The 8,332-nt window shown below is 35.2% G+C and overlaps 1 long non-coding RNA gene across 1 annotated transcript; it reads left to right on the top strand.

Annotated features, from left to right (window-relative positions):
* The first annotated feature begins 405 nt into the window (after positions 1-405).
* On the top strand, positions 406-3,608 carry LOC115285813. Its single transcript, XR_003905706.1, has 2 exons — positions 406-471; positions 3,413-3,608. It is a non-coding gene; the product is annotated as an uncharacterized LOC115285813 (long non-coding RNA).
* Positions 3,609-8,332: the final 4,724 nt, after the last annotated feature.

The raw sequence follows: 8,332 nt of genomic DNA, 5'->3' as shown, positions 1-8,332 counted from the left end.
AGAAAGAAATGTTAAGTTGTTCCTTACCTACACTGGAAAATAATGAAGAACCTTTAAAAGCAGTGAGGGGATGAGTATAAAACTACAACAAAATAGTTACTGATTAAAATGAATCAATCACACCTGGAGATGAATGGGTATTTGAGGGAGTGTCAAACTAGGCTGAAAACCAGAAGAAAGATATGCACTAGTTTGAATTAAATTTATAATCCCCCAAAGTGTCAAACTATTAGGAAGATAGTTTTGATAGATAAATCTAGCATAGGATTTTATGAGATCTGCAAACACAGACAGTGTGCACTTCATTATGTAGTCACCTGCTTCACTGGTAGAGTAATGAAATTCAAGAAGTGCTCTTCCAACTTTCATCTTGTTTTGTTTTTAATTGGCTAGCTTCATTGGCCTGAGTGAGAATACCTCAAATACTTTAACTTACTACAAAGGAAGAAAAGAAAAATTTCCCTTCCATAGGTAAGTCACTGCTTCCTGGGTAGCAAAATGCATGATTATGGAGTAAAGTAAAAAAGAGTTGGGAAAAATGCAAAAATCATAAATTTACTTTGGAAATGCATTTTATAGCTTCTCACATATCCTTGTTTCCCTAATACCTAGGGTCAATTTGTCTCCTAGTGGTAGGCAGCTAAAAGATAGTGAATCCAAGTAAATCAATTTTCAAGCTACCAATGAAAAAGCAATGTACAGCCAGCAAACTGGCTGTCTAAAACTTCAAAGAGAAGTTACATATTTTATATACATATAGGAGAATTAAGTTGGCTCTTATATTCCCATTTCCTTTTCCTCTTATAACTTTAAGTTACCATGAACTTACATTTTAAAACAATTCATATATTGCAAGGAAAAAATATCATCAGAGATTGATGATCTAGAGTTTACCTTTCTAAATGCTAGATCAGTTTGTCTCTTGCAAGATATACCATTACTGTTAGTAGTTAGTTACTTTTCATCATAGGTTTAATTCTCAATCATAAATACATCCCATGTCTCAAGAGTTTTAAATCTTTTATTTCTACATTTCCATATGTGAATTGACTCTTGTTTTATTCAGACTTAAACAGAACCAGTAAAAGATTTATTGTAAGGAACTGGCCACGTGATTGTAAAGGCTGAGATGTCCCATGATCTGCTGCTGCTCCTAACTCATGGACCCAGAAAAAGTGCCACTGTAACTCCAGTCTGAATCTGAAGGCTGGGAACAAGGAAAGCAAGTGGTGGATGTTCTAGTTCCTAGTTCTTAGGCTGGGAAACCAGGGGTGCTGAGGGTAGTTTCAGTCTCACCCCAAGGGCAGGAGAAGAGCGACTCAGTCAAGCAGAATGTCAATTTTCTCTTCTCCCATTTTTTGTGTTCATTGGGCTCTCCAGGGATTGGATGATGCCCATCTGCAGTGGGGACAGCAATCTGCCTTACTCTGTCCCCATTTCAAATGACAATCTCATTTAGAAATACCCTCAGAAACATACCCAGAAATCGTATCCAGTCAAATATGGGCACCCTCTGACACAAAAAATTAATTAACATATAAAATTAACCATCATGACATCTATGTTTAAAATCATGGTAGATTCTTTTGAAATTATGAAGTGTTATGACACCCAATTCCTTTTTATCAGAATTTAAAATCCCTTTTTAATTATTATTTTTTATTATCTATTTATTTATTTTGAGAGAGAGAGAGAGAGAGAGAGAGAGAGAGAGAGAGCACACAAGTAGGGAAGGGATAGATACAGGGATGAGGAGAGAATCTCATGACCAGCACAGAGCTCAATGTAGGACTCAATCTCACTGTGAGATCATGACCTGAGCTGAAATCAAGTATGGGATGCATCACAGAGTAAGCCACCCTGGTGCCCCTAGAAATTGAAATCTTGATGGTAAGGTGAGATAGAGAAAGAAAGAGGGAAATGAATAAAAGATGAGAGTTGGAGAGATAGAGCGGCAGGCAAGTATGTGCTATTAGATATTATATATAATAATTTTATAATGAGTACTTTTAACTAAATAAGTGCAGGAAGAATTTAAAAAAAGGGTTCAATGAAAATGTGGGATTTGACTTTATTCTTGGTGAAAAAGTTTTCTTGAGGAGGAAACCATTTCTTAATGCAAGAAATACATACAAAGAAGAAAGAACAGAACACATGCTAAATATATTTGGGGAATGATTATTTGAAAATTATATTTATGGAGCAGATGGTTCAGGCAGAAAAGAGTGAAATATGGGTACATATGGTCCAGAATAAAAAAAAGGTCTTAGATGCCAAGACCGAGGTTGTTTTTATCCAGTGGCTAATTAGAAAATATGATGGATTTAAAATAGTTTGGTAATGACAGTTGATTTAGAGACCTGTCTTTGCATTGGTGTGCTGAGGAAATAGTTCTACACATCATAACATATAGTATATTTGAGGTCACCTTTGAGGCTTACAATTTAATATAGATATCTTGAAGGATTTAGAAATTCCTTGGCACCTTGTCAAAGCATTGAAAAGATTCTGAACTCTTCAAGGAGCTGAAAGAGACATAGTGCCCAGAGAATCCTTCAAAACTTGCTCTTCAAGTTGCCATTCACATCTTAGATGGACAGAATCAACGTGATATTGAATCAAAACCAGGATTGTAACAGTTGATTATTTGATCCAAAGTGTTATTTTACAGATAAAGGAAATGAGGCCCCAAGAGGTTAACCACACTATCCAGGGCTTTTAACTACTTTTAACTACTAAGCCATAACTTTCCCCACTGTGTCATACATTTTAAAGCAAAGTAATGTACTGTGTCCACTCCTTCTAATTTCCAAACCTCTTCCTTATACCTTCTTTAAGAATCAGAAGTAACAGATTTCATTTGTAGTGAGAAAAATTCAAATTCTTTTGTCTACAGCACCTGCTTTCTTGAAAGAAAGCCCTAGTTTCATAGGAAATAACTGTACCTATTGGTGATTTGTAGGCGATTTTGATATAAGACTTCTATCAAGGGAGTTTAATAGATAATATCTATTTATTCTTTGAGGATGGAGTTAAGTGTATAACTTTCTAATCTACTTAAAATAAATTGGATTTCATAATGGTTCTATAAAGTAAAAAGGAATTTATTAATTTATATGTTTCTTAATGTAATAGTGATAGGTTTTCTTAAGATATTACTAAGAATTAATTAATGATGATGATGACAGTTGAGAAATACCAATTACAATAATCTAGACTTAAATCTTTAATCACATCATAACTTTTAATTAAGCTTGAAATTTTAAAGTAACAATATGAAATTAAAATAAAATTAATATTAATAATGAACATTCATTTAGAGCCTTCTTTGTCTTGTGAAATTTATCTCCATTATCTTTAATCTTCATCTAAGCCTTGCAAGTTAACCAGAAGTGTTTCCGTTTTGTAATAGGAAAATGCGAGTTTGGAGAAAATCAGTAACTTGCCACCCATATTCACACACCAGGAGGTGGAAGAACTAAGATTTGAATCCAAATTTCTCTGACTCCAGAAGCTATGACCTCTTCTGCAACCACATTTTCTTCCTTTCTTAAGTGATTCTATATTCCTGGGTTTTTAAAGGTCATTAATAAAGCCTCTTCTTTTCATCTTGATTTCAAAACCATTTGGGCAATAAGACACCAGAAGCAGGATGATGGAGATGAAGATAGCAGCTTTGGAAAATATGTGTTTTTATGGTAAAATAAGTTCCTCCAACCATCATGTTGGAAGCACAGAGATTCTTAAACCCAATCAGAGACAGAAGTGGCCCCTAGAGTCTTCACAGGGGACGAGTGTCTCCCCACTGAGCCCATTGCAAGATGTAAGGCTATACCAACTGTTTTTTGAGGAAGCAGATTGACCTAGTCAGTGGGGTAAGGAAGGGGTGGTAGAATTACTTTTGTCTTCCAAATTTACCACCAAGACAGCATATCTTTCTTCTCCTGGATCATAGTTGGTGGCAAAAGAGAGGTCAGGGTGGGCCACACCATAGCAGAAACATGTATACTTATTTAAGTGTCCCAATAAAGTATTACCAGCATAGAGTGTTTGACCATGTTTGAAAAATCATCAACTAAAAAGTTTGGTTTACTTTATAGCTTAGCTTATTTTAAGACAAGATTCTTATAACTAATATATAATATTGAATATAATAAGGTTATTTATATAAGGTTGTGATGAATGAAAAGATTATATTTTGGAATATATTGGGAAAAGTGGATTTTTAAAAAAAATTGGAATAGAGTCTCCTAATTCTTATCCAAAAGAGATGTCAAATATTTAATTATTTGAAACTCTTCCAAAGATTCATGGAAACATTTTCAATGACTTGAAATTCAATGCTAATTTTTGAAACACATATGTCACTAGGGATGGATGACCTAATTTAGATGAATTGTGAATCAAGCATTCATCGAAAATTCAAGGTTGACCTACATCAAATATGAGAGCCCTGAAGTTTAGTTAACTTTACTCATTACTTTCCCCCTTTGTATGTCTTTTTATTTCCTCTTTTTGACTTGGATTGGGGGCAGAACTGCTAGCAACATTAGAAAAGCTGTTTCTATGATAATTTCTATGATAATATCTACATGAATTTGAGTTTAGATTTTCAGCCTCAAGATGTTTCAAAAATGGCGAGGGGATTTCTATAAATGTCTTACCTTTTCTATATCATGTGAATTAAAAAAACCATACTTATTGACACACTTTAGTTGATGTGATAAATATGTTTTTATATTTTCATTTGTTAAAACTATTTGAAACCAATTCATAATTCAATATAGGTTAATTCCATTTTCAAACACCATTTTAGAATTAGCAGTATAGTTTTACACAAAAGTAATTGCAAATCTCATAGAGCAAAAATGTTATTATTTTTTTATGGTAAGTTTTTCTCATGGTTGACTTCTACTTATCCTTTACATCTCAGCTGGAATGTGGCCTTTTCAAGAGGCCTTTGGTGGTATATCTTTCTTTATAGTATATAAAGTAGCTCCAGCCACTATCACATTCATTTAGTTCTTTCACTGAATGGTGTAATTACCAGTTACCTTCTTGTTTTTTATTTGTTTACAAGGCAGTTGATTGCATTTCTTCCTTTTCATTAGAAGATTCCTTGCATAAAGTCTGGAATCTTCTCTTTTGATCATTTCTGTATTCCTGGAAAGACACCTGAAAAAGTACATGGCTCAAACATGCATATAATACAGATACATAACATATATACAAGCATATATGTATATATGTGTATACAGTAGACTCACATTCTTTGCAGTAATTATGCTTTTTAAAGTAACCATGAACACTGAATTAACAAACACTGACCCACTGTTCTGAGAGGAAGTACAGGATCAGTCCCTGTAAGCTTCTGATCACACATTTTTGTCAATTAAATTATCATATGCATATGCAGCAAGGATGCCAGCATCCTTGTCAAAAGAGCAGTCTCATCGAGTTGAAAACTTGTTCTTTTACATAACCTTTCTCCCATAGAACACTTAGAAATTTAATAAAAAAATTATTCTGTAGCCTCCTGATTTGCAAAACCTGTCTCACCTGCAAGCTTAACATTTTTCACACTGCATTGCCTTTGAGACATGCAAACCAGCCAGCGCCAGCCAAGAAGGGTTTAACATTTTCATGACTCTGAAAAACATAACCATAAATTACTTAGGCCTTCGGCCTCATGACAATATTGTCCACTACAGTTAAAAAAATCAGTTCTTATTTCACAAACCCACAAATTTAACCACTTCTCTATCTTTGCATAGCTTCATCATGCACTGTTAATGTTACTCTATCACTTTCTGAGTGACCTCATGTACAGATTGACAAATTCTCTTTTGCTTTTTCTGAGTGTACTGCATCCTTGATTGGTTAACAATGAACTCATGGCAACAGTACTAAAACTCACGTGTGAATGAAGTTCACCTAATGCATGTATTTTCTCCATTAGGCACATCACAGCCTTCCTGCACTTTGGAATACTAGCAAGCAGTTCAGCACTATGCTTGGGGACCATTTTTAGGAGTAAAATCATCAACAAAAAATACAAAAATGGAACACAGGTGGCATTTAAACAGACTGTGAAATGCACACTTATTTAGAATAGGAGAGCTAAAATTAGAAAGCAGAGAGATTATTGCCCTCCACTCTGAACATGCCCATAGATGACAAGTGAAAACATCTTCAATCAAAGCATTATTTGGGTATTGCAAACTCTCTCTCTCTCTCTCTCTCTCACCAATTATTCTACAAGATTTTTAAGATATATGTTTTATTGAATTTGTAGCTCAACTATTACATAGTTGGAACTCCATTTCCTATTATTGAACTGGCATGGCATAGAAACCCGTGTGTCCTAAGAAGATCTCATTGTGTATATTTTGACTTCAGGCTGGTAAATCAGCTTTGATGCATCATTAAAATATGACTAAGGGGACAAAATGAAGATCAAGACCATAGGATCAAGAAGGCTGGCAATGATTGCATAAGTAAAAATGATCTCAGGAAAATATAAAAGTTTGAAATCAAAATGGATTAAGAACTCTATTTTTACACTGAAGAATGAGGCAAGATTTGGGAGATAAGTTTAGTATTCCAAGAACACGTAAATGTTTACCTTAACCCCCTCCCATTCATTTTACCTTATAACAGAAGAACTAGATATCCATTCTTCCGTGCATCTTGATATGCATGTCTCTTCTACAATAGTGATATATAATTGCTTGTATATTTCCATATTTTTAAAAATTTTTTAAATTTTTATTTATTTTACAGAGAGAGAGACAGTGTGGCCAAGGGAGGGGCAGAGAGAGAGGGAGACACAGAGTCTGAAGACAGGCTCCAGGCTCTGAGCTAACTGTCAGCAAAGAGCCCAAGTCAGGGCTTGAACCCCCAAACTGTGAGATCATGACCTGAGCTGAAGTCAGACACTTAACTGACTGAGCCATCCAGGTGCCCTATTTCTATATTTTGAAGGAAGAGATTCCAGGACTGCCAGGAACTAAGTGTAGTTGATAGGAAGCAGAGCCAGAGAATGCTAGGACTGACATCTTTATTTAAATAGCCACTATATTTATATTTAACATATATACAGCAAACATTTTAATTTATATGAGAAAAGATATCACAAACATCTTTCCAAAAAGCTAACATGAAAATAAAACAGGGATCAGAATATATATATATACATATATATATATGTGTATACACATGTGTATATATACAAATTGGATCTTTTTCATTGTTTAAAAAAATTTGATGCTTTTTATTTACTTTTGAGAGACATAGACAGCGCAAACAGGGGAGGGTCAGAGAGAGAGGGAGACACAGAATCTGAAACAGGCTCCAGGCTCTGAGCTAGCCACCAGCACAGAGCCCGATGTGGGGCTCGAACCCACGAACTGTGAGATCATGATCTAAACCGAAGCCGGATTCTTAACTGACTGAGCCACCCAGGCACCCCGGATCCATTTCATTAAACTGGACTGACATAATATGTACCAGTGCCTTTCAAAACTTAAAATTAGAAGTCCTATACACATAAATGAGCTAGTTTTGGAAATGTGATATAGTTGATATTATTAAAATGCAAAGTTTCAGGCAGAATGTTAGAAGATGTGGCTGCAGACACAGGTAGGGAACATATTGGAGCAACTCATATGTCATGATAAAGAATTTTGCAAGTATTTTGTATATAGTAGGAAATCCCTTGTGAATGGCTCCCAGTTCAAATTTAAAACAAATATACTTTCTGTGTTCTCATGTATAATCTAAATTGGATTTCTGATTGCCTTGCACATTATCAGTCTTTTATTTTTAATGTTTATTTATTTATTTTGAGAGAGAGAGAGAAAATACAAGCAGAAAACTGACAGAGAGAAGGAGAGATAGAACCTCAAACAGGCTCCATGCTGTCAGTACAGAGCCCCAAAGTGGGGCTCAAACTCAGGAACCATTAGACCATGACCTGACCCAAAATCAAGAGTCTGATGCTTCAGTGCCTGAACCATCCAGGTGTCCCTCACATTTTTAGTCTTATACCCAAAGGAATAACTCAGCTTCAGATTTGCCTGTTCCAGTTTTGTTTCCCTTGTCTACTAACATATATTCCACTCTGTATATTCCCTCATATTTCCCGATCAAAGCTGTGTAGGTTATGTAGAAAGGTAGCTTATGTTGGGTCACCTGGGTGGATCAGTTGGTTAAGTGTCAGACTCTTGATCTCAGCTCAGGTCATGATCTCACAGTTTGTGAGATCGAGCCCCATGTCATGGAGACTGCTTGAGATTCTCTCTTTTTCTCCCTCTCTCTCTCTCTGTCCCTC

Source organism: Suricata suricatta, chromosome 1, assembly GCF_006229205.1.
Source record: "Suricata suricatta isolate VVHF042 chromosome 1, meerkat_22Aug2017_6uvM2_HiC, whole genome shotgun sequence".
Classification (NCBI taxonomy): Eukaryota; Metazoa; Chordata; class Mammalia; order Carnivora; family Herpestidae; genus Suricata; species Suricata suricatta.
Note: the sequence above shows the minus strand (reverse complement) of the source record. Positions and strands in the feature narration are given on the sequence as shown.